The following is a 14,727-nucleotide window of genomic DNA, read 5'->3' on the forward strand; positions in this document are numbered from 1 at the left end:
CAAAACATGTCCGGAACAGAGACATCCCTTTCCTGAATCTGTCTGAGTCACCCACAGCTTCCAAGCAGTCAGTAAATGGATGCATGGGGTAGATCCTAACCAAAGCATTCTTTATTCCTCCGCAATATAATCACACTACTTTTTCAGCAATGTATTAGACAGCTGTACCCAAAGGCCTCTGAGCACCTTAGCAAAAATATAACTCTAAACAGTAATAAACACAGTGCGAGGAGTGAGCAGGCCTGATCTACACTGGCTGCTGCTACAGGCTGACGTGTAATCATTTCACAAGCCTAAGGATTATGCTTGTTCACCTCTGCCCCCGTGCTGGGTGCAAATGTGACAGGCACGTGCAGCTACACTTCTCATCAGGCCTGTGGTATGCACAGCACGCCTGAACTCTGCCAGTTCAAGAGTGAGGCCACCTAATCACTCCGTCCAGGGATCAGCGCTCTGCTCTGGTTTGCGGAAGACTCAGGTCTGAATGTAGGCTTCCTTTGACGGCCCCTCATCAGCATCAGCCCAGGAGACACAAAAAACAAAGCTGCTCGCTGAACCTTTTCCGCTTACCAAGGTCAGGTGGGGAAACAAGGCTGCTGAGCTATACTGTACACTTTGCTTTAATGTATTCTGCATTGCCTCTGCAGTGTGTCATTTGCCAGTTGTTCCAGGGGATTACATCTGCCCAGTGCAGTGGGACCCTTCAGGATAGGAGGCATTAGTGTATTCATTTGTAAGTTGATATTACAGTATTATTACTATTCAAACACGTGGGCAGTATTTCAGGACATGGCAGCACGCTGGATACTAGCAAAGGTTCTTTCTCTCTATAGTGCTGAGAAGGATGGTTAACTGCTGGAGCTGGTTACATAGGGAAGTTGTGGAACCCGCAGCAGTGGGGGTTTTAAGAACGTGGTAGACAAACGCCTATCAGGGATAGCCTAGATATACTTCATTCTGCCTCAGGACGGGGTGATGGACCTCTTGAGGGCGCTTCCAGCCCTACATTTCTGGGATTAGATATGGCCCTCATCACCTTAGTTTCTGAGCACCTCACAGTCTTTCATGTATTTATCCTCACAACTCCCCTAGGAGGCAGGGCAGTGCTATTATCCCCATTGTGCAGCGGGGGAACTGTGGCACTGAGAGGCTAAGTGACTTGCCCAGGTCACACAGAAAGTCTGTGGCAAAGCAGAATCCAAGTCTCTCAAGTCCGAGGCAAATGCTAACCATTGGACCATTCTTTCTTTTGTTTGCCATTTTCTTTAATAAAAGTCTCTTAACAAGTACAGGACAGAGCTCAGTGACCACAGGCAGGCAAATCCAGCAAGTGTGTCATTTATACACTCTTGCTGAGCCACCCTTGCCTGGGAGGTTTGCATCTCTTTCTCTTCCCACTTCTTCTTTCACACTATTCATTTTGTTTTAGATGTACCAGAAACTCAAGACCAAAGGGACAGCTGTAGCTCTCGAATTCCCAGCCAGCTGGGTGAAGAGAAGCAGCAGGTTAGCCCCCTAAACTGAGGAGCCCCAAGCTGAGCCAGTGTCTCCCAGCTGTCCTCTTGGAAGATAATGAAGCAGGTGATCACATCCCAGGAGGGGAAGCTAATGTGTAGTGAGTGATGCCTAATATCCCGAGTCTCTTCTTGTAGGAGGGAGAAAGTCTGAATCCAGCAACAAGAGCCTTAGGACTAAAGTGGACGGCTGATTTCTACCCATGTTGAAGAGAAACTCCTCCCTTCTCTTCTGGGAAGAGATGCTTGCTACCCGTGCCCCAGAGCTCTTCGCTGAGATCCCCCCACCTTGGCTGTCCTGAGATGCCTGTGAAGAGGGCAGAGGCTGCCCCCAGCAACATCCTCCTCCGCTTGGTGCTGTCAGGATGCAGCTCAGAGCTACGGGGTGAGTGCCTTCCATTTCTGGCATTGGGTGTTGCAACATCACGGCTGATTGGATGCCAGCAAATATTAACGCTAAGTCTGGGGCCAAAGAAATTATGTGTTTGTTTTTTTTAAGGACTTTGGATTAATCAGCGTAACTGTCTGTGCTCGCTCCCCTCCCACAGCTCAGATGGGTCCCAGCAGAGGGTTTAGCACTAAAGATGAGATTTCTGCAAATATTAACAAATCACTTCAGCCAAAGATGAGATATTTCTTTATGGGCTTTGGATCACTTCAGCAGTGCAAGAGTCAGAGCCCTCTCCTCTCCCAGAACTAAACCGGGTCAAAGAGCCTGGGACCCTGAAAACGCCCGGGCTAGACTAGCTGCATGACAGCCCCTGTCTCTCCCAGTAGAAGGGGTGGCAGAGACCGGGGAGGAAGCACTGTGTAGGCTTAGCTGCTGACTTTGCTGCTGTCCGCATGTGGCCACGGATCATTACCCTGGCAACTGAAAGAAACCCTGCTAAATAGAACGTTCCCGTCCCTGCAGAGTGCAGGCCATCGCTGACGTACGACAGGCGAGGATGTGCCGCCCCCCAGACCCAGCCCGGCTGTGTGACCTGAGTATTGGAGAGCTCTGCAGCACACCACAGCCTGCAGCTGGGCACTCGTTGCCCTGGGGTTGTGTGCGCTCCTGTCTGTCTATTCAGTTAGTAAAGGCCAGACCTGCGTCTAACTGGCAGCTATCCATCCAGACTCGTCTTCTACTTCTTTAGGACTCTGCTGTGGCTCCTAAGAGCTTGAGTCACGCTGCGGGGAAGGAGTGCAGTGCCAGAGGGGTGGTACCTGTGTAAGGATCACTGGGGGCAATTGGCACTCCCGTGTGCATCAGGCATAGAGTGCATACCTTAAACCCACATCCCATGCTGCCCTGCCAACTCTAACTGGTATCCAAATGGGCTGGGCCATGGCTCCCCCTGCCACATACAGACAGGCCCTTCTGAGACTGAGTGCTGAGGGCAGCTTGCCACTCCCTGCGCTCCCGGGGGCTTGCAGCCACAATGGGGCTAGGAAGGATGAGGCCCTAAAAAACAGCCCCCACTCCACGTAACTGTGGAGTAACCATGCACAGCTGTAGCATAGCTCAGGGCTGGCCTGCTAGCGAGCGAAAGCAGACCTCCCATTGCTGTACCACTGTCCACGAGACGGCATCCTGCCTAAGGCTGCCCCCAGTTAGCCAAACCCCCTTGCACAGACCCTGTCCTGAGAGCCTGGCTCTCCTTGCTGCACAGCAGGTTTGGGATGCGTGCCAGCCTTCCTAATCTCTCCATGCCATAACATAATTATTCATAGATTCAAGGATATTAAGGTCAGAAGGGACCATTATGATCATCTAGTCTGACCTCCTGCACAACGCAGGCCACAGAATTTCACCCACCACTCCTGCGAAAATCCTCTCTCCTATGTCTGAGCTATTGGAGTCCTCAAATCGTGGTATAAAGACTTCAAGGAGCAGAGAATCCTCCAGCAAGTGACCCGTGCCCCATGCTACAGAGGAAGGCAAAAAACCTCCAGGGCCTCTTCCAATCTGCCCTGGAGGAAAATTCCTTCCCGACCCCAAACATAATTATTATTGGATTTGCGCTCTGGTAGTGAAACACTAAAACACCACTTGGACCCTGAGCTTCTAATTTATTAAAGAAACCACTGGGCCGAGGGCCACTCACCTTCCTCACTTGCTCAATGGGAGCGATCAGCCTGGGGAAAGCTTTGCTGTAAAATCCCCCACTGTTTTCGAGGGTGGCTCAATTGCTGGTGCAGCAGGGGCTGGGTGATGGCCTAGCCCCTCTGCGGAGCCGGTAAAGAGATAGAGGTACCAAGTAGAGGGGCCTGTCTAAATTCACAAATGCCTAGATCCGCAAACTCCAAATGTCATACACCTGAATACCTTTGATCTGGGCCAAACTACTTACACAGTTATGGTCCTCTCTAGGAAAGCCAGCAGGTTCCTCCAAGATAGAGATTCAGTACCAGGAAGCCTGCTTGGCTCTGGGCAAACTTCCTGGCTGCCATTTCCTATGATCCATCTAGCCCAATATCCAACGGCAGCCAGTACTGGAAACTTGGAATGAGTGCATAAAGGCCCTAAAATGCCCCTAACTGCAATAGTGCACCATAGGGGGAAATTTCTTCCTGATCCTAGCTGGCAGTCAGTTTATGCCCTGAAGCATGAGGCTGGAGAGTCTTTGTTAATTTGTATCCTTGCTAGTGGAAATGTGAGTGCTAGACTTATTCTCATCAATCAGATCTTCCCAGGGGAGCACCCTTGTTACAGGCAAAAATATTCCAAAGGGCACACTTGGGAAATTTCCACATGTGAGCTGGGCACACACACAGCCATGCATGCGCTGGGGTGGATTCATCCCATGAATGACCAGTCTTTTTCAGTCTCGCTAAAGCTCTTTGCCTCAATAATATCCTGTGGCAGCAAGTTCCAGAGGTCAATCGGTTACCTTTTCAAGCAATCTGTAGAATTGCTCAGAGGATCTTTGCAGCCCAAAACCCATACAGTGTCTGAGTGTTGACTAGGCAGAAGCAAACTACTCCCCACTTTCTGAATTTCGCAATGAATTTTGCAACCCCAGGAGCAAAATGTATCACAAAATATCTGTGCAACAGAACAGACACAATGTGAGGTTTGACAGACCAGTGGTCTGTCTGGAATGGAAGGAGGCAGGTTACAAGTCTTGCTCCTATAAGGCTAATTCAATCCTAGGATGCCTCAGGTGAGGTGTTTCCAGTAAAGACAGGGAAGTATTATTACCATTATACAAGGCACTGGTGAGACCTCATCTGGAATACTGTGTGCAGTTCTGGTCTCCCATGTTTAAGAAAGATTAATTCAAACTGGAACAGGTGCAGAGAAGGGCTACACAGAGGAATGGAATGGATCAGAGGAATGGATCAGAGAATGGAAAACCTACCTTATGAGAGGAGATTCAAAGAGCTTGCCTTGTTTAGACTAACAAAACAAAGGCTGAGGAGAGATATGATTGCCCTCTATAAATACATCAGAGGGATAAATACCAGGAGGGAGAGGAGTTATTTAAGTTAAGCGCCAATGTTGACACAAGAATAAATGGTTATAAACTCATCATCAACAAATTTAGGCTTGAAATTAGACAAAGGTTTTTAGCCATCAGAGGAATGAAGTTCTGGAACAGCCTTTGAAGGGGAGCAGTGGGGGCAAAAAACTGATCTGATTTCAAGACTGAGCTTGATAAGTTTATGGACGGGATGGTAGGATGAGATGGCCTACCATGGCATGTAGCCGATCTGCGACTGCTAGTAGCAAATATCTCCACTGGTTGTGATGGGACACAGATGGAGAGGACTCTGAATTACTAAGTGAATTCTTTCCCAGGTGTCTGGTTGGTGGGTCTTGCCAACATGCTTCAGGGTCTCACTAATCGCCATATTTGGGGTCAGGAAGGAATTTTCCCCCGGGTCAAATTGGCAGAGACCCTGGGGCGTTTTCACTTTCCTCTGCAGCATGGGGCAAGGGTCACTTTCAGGTTTAAACTAGAGTAAATGGTGGATTCTCTGTAACTTCAAGACTTTAAATCATGATCTGAGGACTTCAAGTAACTCAGCCAGAGGTTATGGGTCTATTACAGAAGTGAATGGGTGAGATTATGTGACCAGGAGATCAGATTAGAGGATCATGATGGTCCCTTCTGGCCTTAGTGTAAGGCAAATTCTGTGTGTCACTTTCCTTCAACAAATTAAAAAATATTATCAGCTTTTCTCCCCATGAGGAATTTGTCATACAGTGCTTGTTACCAAGGCTTCCAGACTCCGGCTTCCTCCCTCAGCTGGGGCTGGGAGCAGCAGTCACAACACACATTTTAAAAGCAGCCTTTCATTTTAAAAACAGCTGTTCAATTCCATGTGCATGTGACTAAAATGTCTAAAAGGTTCATTAGTGTGGTTTGAAATCTGCGCTTTGTTGATCAGAGATGGAGACAACAACCTGTATGATGGCACAAAAAGCCAGTTTTCCCTTTTGAACACAACTGGCCGCAGGTGCCACAAATTTGGTGATCTCAGCCAAGTATCTGTCAAGTAAATCACCTCCAGAAAGGTGGCATAAGGATGTATGGTATCTGTCCACCCTCTGCATTTGTAATTCTCTGTAATTGTTTTTAACCCCGCCTGCAAATTCCAGGGTCAGAAAAATAATTGGCATCGTTTCAGAGAAAGGTTCTTGCTGGCATATATGGCGGCTCAGATACCGCAGTGATGGGCACTAGGTAAGAACCTAGATAGCTGAGAGAGGAACTCAAGATGTTCTGCTTCGCTGAAGACGAAAGCAGGCAGGGGAGATAAGTACATCTTCGGTGCCAATGCAAATGAGCAAGCACAGAGCAGAGCATAGAGAAACAGATTTACAAAGGCTAACGCTTGTAACCGACAGACGAGCCAAAGGCCCAAGCTCTGCTTCATCGACTACTGCCAGAGTTCAGATCTCCCTGGGATGGATCCTCAGCGCGTGCAAATCAACCTAGCTCAGCTGACTGCACCAGTTCACACCAGCCAAGGATCCGGCCCTCAGATCTCCTTCCGACATACAAAATGTACTCTGCCCAGCTGGGGTCAGCCCAGGCTTTCGTCTTCAGTGAAGCAGCATAGCAGCAGCTGGATCGATCCATCCAGCATATATTTCTCATCTAAGTTCTTATAAGGTGCCCATCACGGTGGTATCTGAGCACCCATATATTCCAGCAAGATCTTCAGCAGAGAAGTCAGCAGTTGTTTCCAGACACATACTAGAGTTCAGACTTTGGTCCACTCTATTTAGCGGTCATTTCTGCTCAGAGCTTGCTAATTGATTGGAAGGTTGTTGCTGTTTGTTTATGTACCAAGCTGTCTAAAGAATGGCTTTCACAAAGGGGATAATACCTTGAAGATAAGTTCTTGAGAGCAGGGACTTCGTACTGTGTCTGTACAGCTACAGTGGTGAGCAATAATAATATACTATGTGCAGTAAGCTGCCTTGAGAGCACTGCTCAGTGGATGAAAGGGTGGCTGGGTGGTTAGGGCACTAGCCTAGGACTTAGAAGATCTCAGTTAAATTCCCTGCTGCGCTACAGACTTTCTATGGGTCCTTGTGCATGTCACTTAATTTCTCTTTGCCTCAGTTCCCCACTGGTAAAATGGGGTATAAAGATATTTCATCTACCTCACACGAGTGTTGTGAGGTGCTCGGATACTTCTGTGGCCCTTAGTACCAGTTTCTCGTTGGAGTCTGTTTTTGAACAGAAGCTGCAGAACTGGAATTAATTTGCAAACTGGACACCATCAAATTAGGCCTGAATAAAGACTGGGAGTGAATGGGTCACTACAAAAACTAATTTCCCTCTGCTGATACTCACACTTTATTGTCAACTGTTTGAAATGGGCCACCTTGATTGTATTGGCTTCATTAGCACTACAAAAGTGATTTTTCCCTCCCTTGGTATTCACCCCTTCTTGTCAACTGTTGAGAATAGGCCACTTCCACCAAGGGTGAGCAGACAGCAAATGTGAAAAATCGGGACAGGGGCTGGGGGGGTAATAGGAGCCTACATAAGAAAAGGACCAAAAATTGGGACTGTCCCTCTAAAATCGGGACATCTGGTCACCCTACTTCCACCTTAATTGAATTGGCTTGTTAGCACTGACCCCACGCTTGGTAAGGCAGCTCCCATTTTTTCATGTGCTGTGTATTTATACCTGCCTACTGTATTTTCCACTCCATGCATCTGATGAAGTGGGTTCTAGCCCACGAAAGCTTATGCCCCAATAAATTTGTTCGTCTCTAAGGTGCCACAAAGACTCCTTGCTGTTAATGCAGAATTTGTGACGTGTCAATTACTTCCATGGCTGCAACCTGTGCTGTGATAAACACAGGGTTCTGACAGCAGAAGCAGACAGAGCTGGACAGTGTAGCTGTATAAGCTGTATAAGACCAAAGGCAGCACATTGACTGCCTGAGAAAAATTCAGTATCTGCCTTCTTTAAAATGGATGTAGTACAGAATGCAAGGTGCTAAACTGACAGTGAGTGAAGTCTTACACTTAGCTCCATAACAAATGTACGTGGACAATGGTTGCTATCCCACCCCACCCAGCTGTCTCAACTCTGGAGCGACCACCGTCAGGTGTGATAAAGGAGTTCCTTCCCCAGAGTCCATTCAGCCCTTGGTCTGTCTACTGAGGCTGCCACCAAAGGTGCCATTTGTGATGGCGGGGTTTTGTGTTAGGGACGCTTGGGGCCAAGTTCATTTCTGGCGTAAAGTCAATGGTGTTACACCAGAAATTAATTTAATAGAATCATACAAAGATAAGGCTGGAAGGGATGTCAAGAAGTCATGTAGTCCCTCCTCCCCTTTGCTGTTCCTGTTTCTTAGAAACTTGAGTGAGATCCCACAAAACTCATGTCACATATCTGTAGGACACCAAAGAGTTGTCAGATAGGAATGACTATGTCCTATTGTTACAAAACACAGGAAGTGTTGCATAAAATGTACAGTTGGTTTGGATCTTCCGGAAGGGATTAAGTGTCACATTATCTATCTGAACCAGAGGTTGGAGTCATTTATTGGCGGGTCATTGACGAGGGTGACAAAGAGCCTCTAAGGCTCAATCTTGGTGAGGGAAACAATCATGAGAGGGTGTGAGCCCAACCCTGGCATGATGGCCAGAAGTAGCACTGAGTGCACAGCAGCTGCCCTGCAGTGAACTGAGAAGGGGATTGTTTTACTGCTTGTGAAAGAATACTGTGACAGTCGTCCTCTTGGCTACCACCAGGAACTGAACTGGGGACCTCCAGAGCTAAAAGCACAGATCTCAACAGCTTGAATTAAATAGCCAGGCTTGCCAGCTGAGAGCTCTAAGAGATTCATGTCCTCTGTGGATCATGCACAGAGCAGGAGATGACACACCCTGACTAGTGGGTTACAGATCATCAACATATAGCACTTTGTTCATAAAAACAAGACATGCCGGAGAGATTTTAAACCTTTGGAGCTGAAATCCTGGAATGGAGCAAAGGGGTGGGATATGGGGTCTTCCATAGCTTTGATTTTTTCCCCCCTTTAAAGTTGCTCAAATTCCACTATCCATCTCACCTTTCCTCCCAGCAACTGCTGCCTTCACCCTGAAGTTCAATAGAATCTGAGGGCCCAGAAGGGGACCAGAGGGAGGATGGGGGGGGGGAGAGGGGTGACTCTGGAACACCATTGACCTTATAGGAAGCAGCCGCAAGATAGCTCAGGAACAAGCACACGCTTATGGGGGGGAGCCCTGGAATTCTGTATTGCCCAGGAACACACACGCCCTTATAGGCTGAAGCTTTGGAATATGCATGGCCATATAAGAAGGAGCCCTGGAATCATTCTATCTTAGGGCTTTATAGTACCCAAGCGCCTTCCACAGAGAATGGCTCAGCAATAGCCAAGATCTACATGGGGTTAAGCTCCTGGGAGGGGGCGGGGAATGGAATGTGCACAGCCTAACAGGAGGGAATTCTGGAATGTGCATAACCTTGCAGGAGGGACCTCTGGGTTTGTCCTTCCTTCACCTCTTCCGAATGACAAAAAGGCAAATTCGCAGTTGCTAATTTAAATAGAATGTGCTAATACGCCTGAGCTTCCATTGCTAGCAAATTGCCATGGGGACTGTGGGACATTTTCCAAGCAACTGCTCAGGTAACACATGCCTGCAATTCAATATTATTAAATAGGGGTTCCGCTCTGCCCAGAGTCTCTCCGCAGAGAAAGGAGATAGGTGAGCCTATAGCTTATAAATCCCCCTTGATCGCCGCTTCACACTGGAGACAAAAGAAGCAAGTTTCTCCCTAGTGTAAGCAGAAGCAGTAATAACATAAAGCAAACTTATGAAGCATAATGGTTTGGTTTTGTTCCCCTGGCATTGACTTAACTCTGGAACAGAGAACACATCAGGTGCTGATTTCACAATCCTATTCCTATTTGGCATTCTTGGTGCTAGGCAGAAGGGTAGCCTAACAAATCTATTTGTTTGACAGCCGTTACTGCTTGCTGGGACTTCTCGTGCCAGTGTGTAACTGCTACAGGATAAAAAGTCTGTTCCTTTGAAATTGGAATGATGAAATTCCCTGGAAAGAATGACACTAATTTGGGGGTGAAATTCACCCCAGTGCAAAGGAAACAGCACAAGGTCTGTGCAACACACAAGTCCCGCATAAGCCCTATTTTGAGGATTTAAGTAGCGCATAGTCCTTCTGCTGGCCTTTTGCACAGGAGTGAATTTCATCCGTAGTGTCTTTGCAAGAAAAAATAAAGGAAAACAAGATCAGCTTAACCAACAGCACAGAGCAAAGGTGCTCGCTTGGACTTGATGCCAGGTCTCCTGTGGTGGTTATTCTTGGTTCTGACACTGGCTCACTGCATGGCCTTGGGCAAGCCAACCTCCAGTGCCTCAGTTTGCCCACCCCTAAGAGGAGGAGGATTGTGCCTCCATCCTCATTTTGCTGTTGTAAGGCTGGAATAATGTTTTTAAAACACTGCGCTCTTGGGATGGAAAGTGCTCTAGAAGTGCAACATCACACAGAAGATCAATTCATCCTTCTTGGTCATGTCATCATTCTTATATATACAGGCACTAAAACCCTGCCTCCTGGAAGCCTCTGCCTTCCTCCTTGTTTTCTCTTCTGCTACCAAGATTTTCCAAATGCACATTGCAACTTCTAATTTGCGAAGGCACCCATTTCCTCTAATGCTTCTCTGTCACCTTGATGAGGTTTGTGTCTCCTCACTTTATAGTTGAAAATCTCAAACAGCATGTTTTGAAGGCACTTTTCTCCCTTTACAAATGTCGGTTGTTATGGTGACAGTTCCAGAAGTGAATACTTCCAAGGATCTTTCAGGAGATTTTATGATTACAGTATACTTACTTCAATTACTTTGCAGCAAGGAGACCATTATCTTTGCACTCTGCTGAATGAGAATTCCTTCATTTCCTTTCTGAGGATTGCTTGAATGTTTGTATAGCTTGTATTCCTGGACCTGGGGATACTTTTTTTGTGCACAAGTGCCAAAAATAATCAGCTCTAACAGGGAAAAATACAACAAAGAGTTTATGGGTATTTTTAATTAATACCTTCCGACAAAGTTGAGATTGCCCTGAGTTGCAAAGTTTGGCTCTAGATGGGGATCCAGATCTGAGCTTCCCAAAAGTTTGTGTGTGTTTTTATTTAGTTCATGCCCATCCCTAGGACCAACAATCATCACAGAAAGCAACTGTAAACATTGGCATTTGTATCCAGCAATTTATATTTTGCATCAGCACAGCACTTTGTGACATTCTGCCTGTAGTCAGAATTCTTGATTGTCTGTGAATCTCTCTTTCTGGCTCCTCTCCTGCTGAAACAGTGACTATACCTTGGTTTTCAAAGACATTTTGCTGCGGCGTAGAGGTAAATGAATTATTTCTCTACCTTCCATGGGCACAAGACTTCCATGTTTGACATCAAAGTGTTCTGTATAGGATTGAACTTTGTGGCAAACTTTTGTGTAGTTAATGAACATAGCAAAAATCACATTGCCAGCTAGAGAATAGTGATTTGGGGATCTGATGTGACCTGAAGGCTCTATTTCATGGCTGTGATACCCTGGCTGTTGAATATGTTCAAAATGACAGAAGCGACTCCGACAGCATTTAAACTAATATTGGCCAGACTGTCTGGCCTATATTAGTAACAGCTGATTGCAGATCCCATCCCCACATAACTGTGGGGGTCAAACTTCTTGGCAACATCCACCCTCCCCAGACCTGACAAAGGCAACTCTGCATGGTTGGGGGTCTGCAGCTCCAGTGCAGGCCCTACACAAAAGCTGGCACTCCTGGCAGACTGGGGCTGCATTAACTCCCCAATGATGGTGGCAGCTGGTCATTAGCTTATGGAGCCAAGGAAGTATTAACCAGCAACTAAAAGGGTGCAAAGCAGCTTTGACAATGCAAGGGTGCACTAGACATCTATGCTGAGTATGAAACGTCAGGAGGAATGTATGCAAAGTGTGGAATGAACATACAAATAAACAGCAACTATAAACGTTAATATTCCCTGTTAACTCTGTTTTGGAGCTTGGATGAGGGAAGGACTGGGGCTCCTGATGGAATGCAAACATAGATTCCAGGCTATAGGAAAGAGCTGGTGTGGGGAATCTCACTCGTTAACATGTCAGAGCCCTTGGCAGGCAAGCCTCTGATGGTTTATACAAGAGCTCTTGGAGGAAGGAGACCAAGCCAGGCGGAGGTTTTATAACTGTGTGAAATGTGCTTCTGTATATTTAGCTAAAGGCAGCAGCATCAAGGGAAAAGTGAATAATCAGAGTCCCGCAGCCCCAGAACATGTCTCACTTCTACCTCCCATCCCTTTTCTCTCTCTTCTCTCCTTTGCCTTACTCTCCTCTTGCTTAATCTATTTTCTCAGCCTCCTGCTTCCTTCCCTTCCTCCCTCTCTTCTCCCCTGCCTTGCTACGAAGGGGACAAGCACACCAGTATATTCTCTCCTTGGTGAATTCATCCCTTTGCAGAAGGCCTGTGTAATGTCCGCTGTACTACACAAGCCCTGCAAGGAAGAGCCGTGCAGGGGACTTCTGCAAACACAGAAAGGGTCTCAACGCCAGCTCCAAATAGGCCAGGGAAGAGGGGCCTGGCCACGGACAGGGCCAAAGGCTCTGTTCTTATGGGAATCCAGCAGCTGGGACTCCCCCATAGAGTGGATAAGGAAGGGATGTGGCTACTGTTACTGATCAGAGCCCAGAACAATGGCCACAGGGGGCTGTGCTCTGGCCCCATGTCCTGGCTGCAGATTGGGAAGATGGATCCATCCCCCATCTTCCTAGGTGTCCTTGCACAAAGCCCATTTGGGGCTTTGCATGGGGAAGGATGGATGTAATTCAAGCAGAAAATAAGCCATGATGTGAAAATAAGGCTGGTTCTCTGTGGAGTTCCACCAGGTGAGAGCCCTAGAGGCAAAGGAGCATGGCCTAGGCAGGCCACTTGTCTGGTTTGAAGCTGGACAGTCCTCTTTTGGGGGTGGTTTGTCCCCTGTCCAGTACTGAGACAAACCTGGAAGAAGTTTTGTCCAGTATCTGTATCATGCCACACTCTTCAAAATGGCATCCCATGTGGCATAACTTTCTGCGTACCATGCGTGCAAGGGCATGCTGGTGGGGGTGGGGTCACTCCTGTGGGGGTGAGCCCACGCCATTCGTGCAAGTACCAGAATGAATGTCTGATATTCTGGGAGTGCATGAGGGGCCACCCTAAGTGTGGCCTATCCCAAATCTCTGGTTACAGTCCCCCTCCCACAATTCTGTCGGTTTTTAATGCCATTTAAATTAATCTCCCAGGTTTAGGATTGCAAATAATAACAGTTAGCACTAACACAGGAATGTGTTATATATTTTTGTGCTATTTAAGCATTAATGAATGAATCCTCACTGCCCCATCATAACAGTTGTTATTCCAATTTTACTGATGGATGGAGAAACAGACAGATTATATGATGTGGCCAATACAACTGCAGGATTCCATACTATAGTGATAGGTATGATAGATGCTATCTTTCTATCTATCTGTCTGTCTATCTCACTGAAGTTGCCTGGGTGAAGCAGGAATCCTGGAGGACCATAAAACCTGTAGTGTTTGTTTTCATCTCAAGCAAAGTGAAACAGGGAAGAGAAAATGTGTTTTTAAATAACCTTCCAGCTGTTCTGTCTCTGCTTGAAGAGTTGATCCAAGGGTATGGTAATGTACCTAAGCAGTTCCACTTCCAGTTCATATATAATTACAAAGATTTAATGCAAACGGTTTGAAATTACAGTGAAACCCATCTGATTACACTCTTGATCTTGCTGGTTTTATGAGGCAAAGCAAGTGTCTCTTCCACTTTGGTCTCTGTGGAACTGGCTTCACAGCAACTTTGAGAGTATGTGTTTACAGTGAGGAGCAGATAATTCTAAAGGGTTTTGGACCAAACCCATCAGATTTCAGCCAAATTCTCCCTTGTCCATTTTATTCTTTATTTCCCCAATGCACAATCCTGCTGCCAAAGACGCAGAGTGTTTGGTTTTCAGTTTAAAACCTTGGAACCTCCTGAGATGCACATTCTAAAGAAAGAAAGAAAAACATTCCATTGTCAAGTTGTGCTTGGTACTGAAAATCAGCCCCTTAGCAGGAGATGCCTGTGGGACCTAACCAAGGATCAGAGACCTGGGAAAGGTCCCCAGTATATTTTCATATAGGCTCAGATACCTGGGATTGCAGGAGTATCAATGAGATGTGCTGAGGAAATAACTGCCACCTTCCGTGATATTTAGATTTCATAGTCAGTGTTGCCCAATTCACACAATTTGGAAAATATATGCAAAGAACATCCCTTCTTTCATTACACTTTTCCTTTGGATGGATGTATTGAAACAATGGATTGGTGATATGACAAAATTGTACCACTCGCCCCTGTAAAGCTCTAAAGCTTACACATATGGGGTGTGAACCTGCAAAGACTCCCATGACTAACTTTACCCACACAAATAGTCCTGTTGGCTCAAAAGCGGACTGTTCATGTGCATTAAATTACTCTTGGGAGCATATGTTTGCAGGATCAAGGGCCTTAGTTTGGACCAGGGGGTCTCAAACTCCCGGCCCGTGGGCCATCTGTGGCCCGAGAACCTCCCCACTGCGGCCCACGGAGGAGAGACGCAGGCAGATACGCTGCCGGCCATGTCCGCTGTAGGTGCCACCACCCCCGTAGCTCCCAC

The sequence above is a fragment of the Chelonia mydas genome, chromosome 8 (genome assembly GCF_015237465.2).
Source record: "Chelonia mydas isolate rCheMyd1 chromosome 8, rCheMyd1.pri.v2, whole genome shotgun sequence".
Classification (NCBI taxonomy): domain Eukaryota; kingdom Metazoa; phylum Chordata; order Testudines; family Cheloniidae; genus Chelonia; species Chelonia mydas.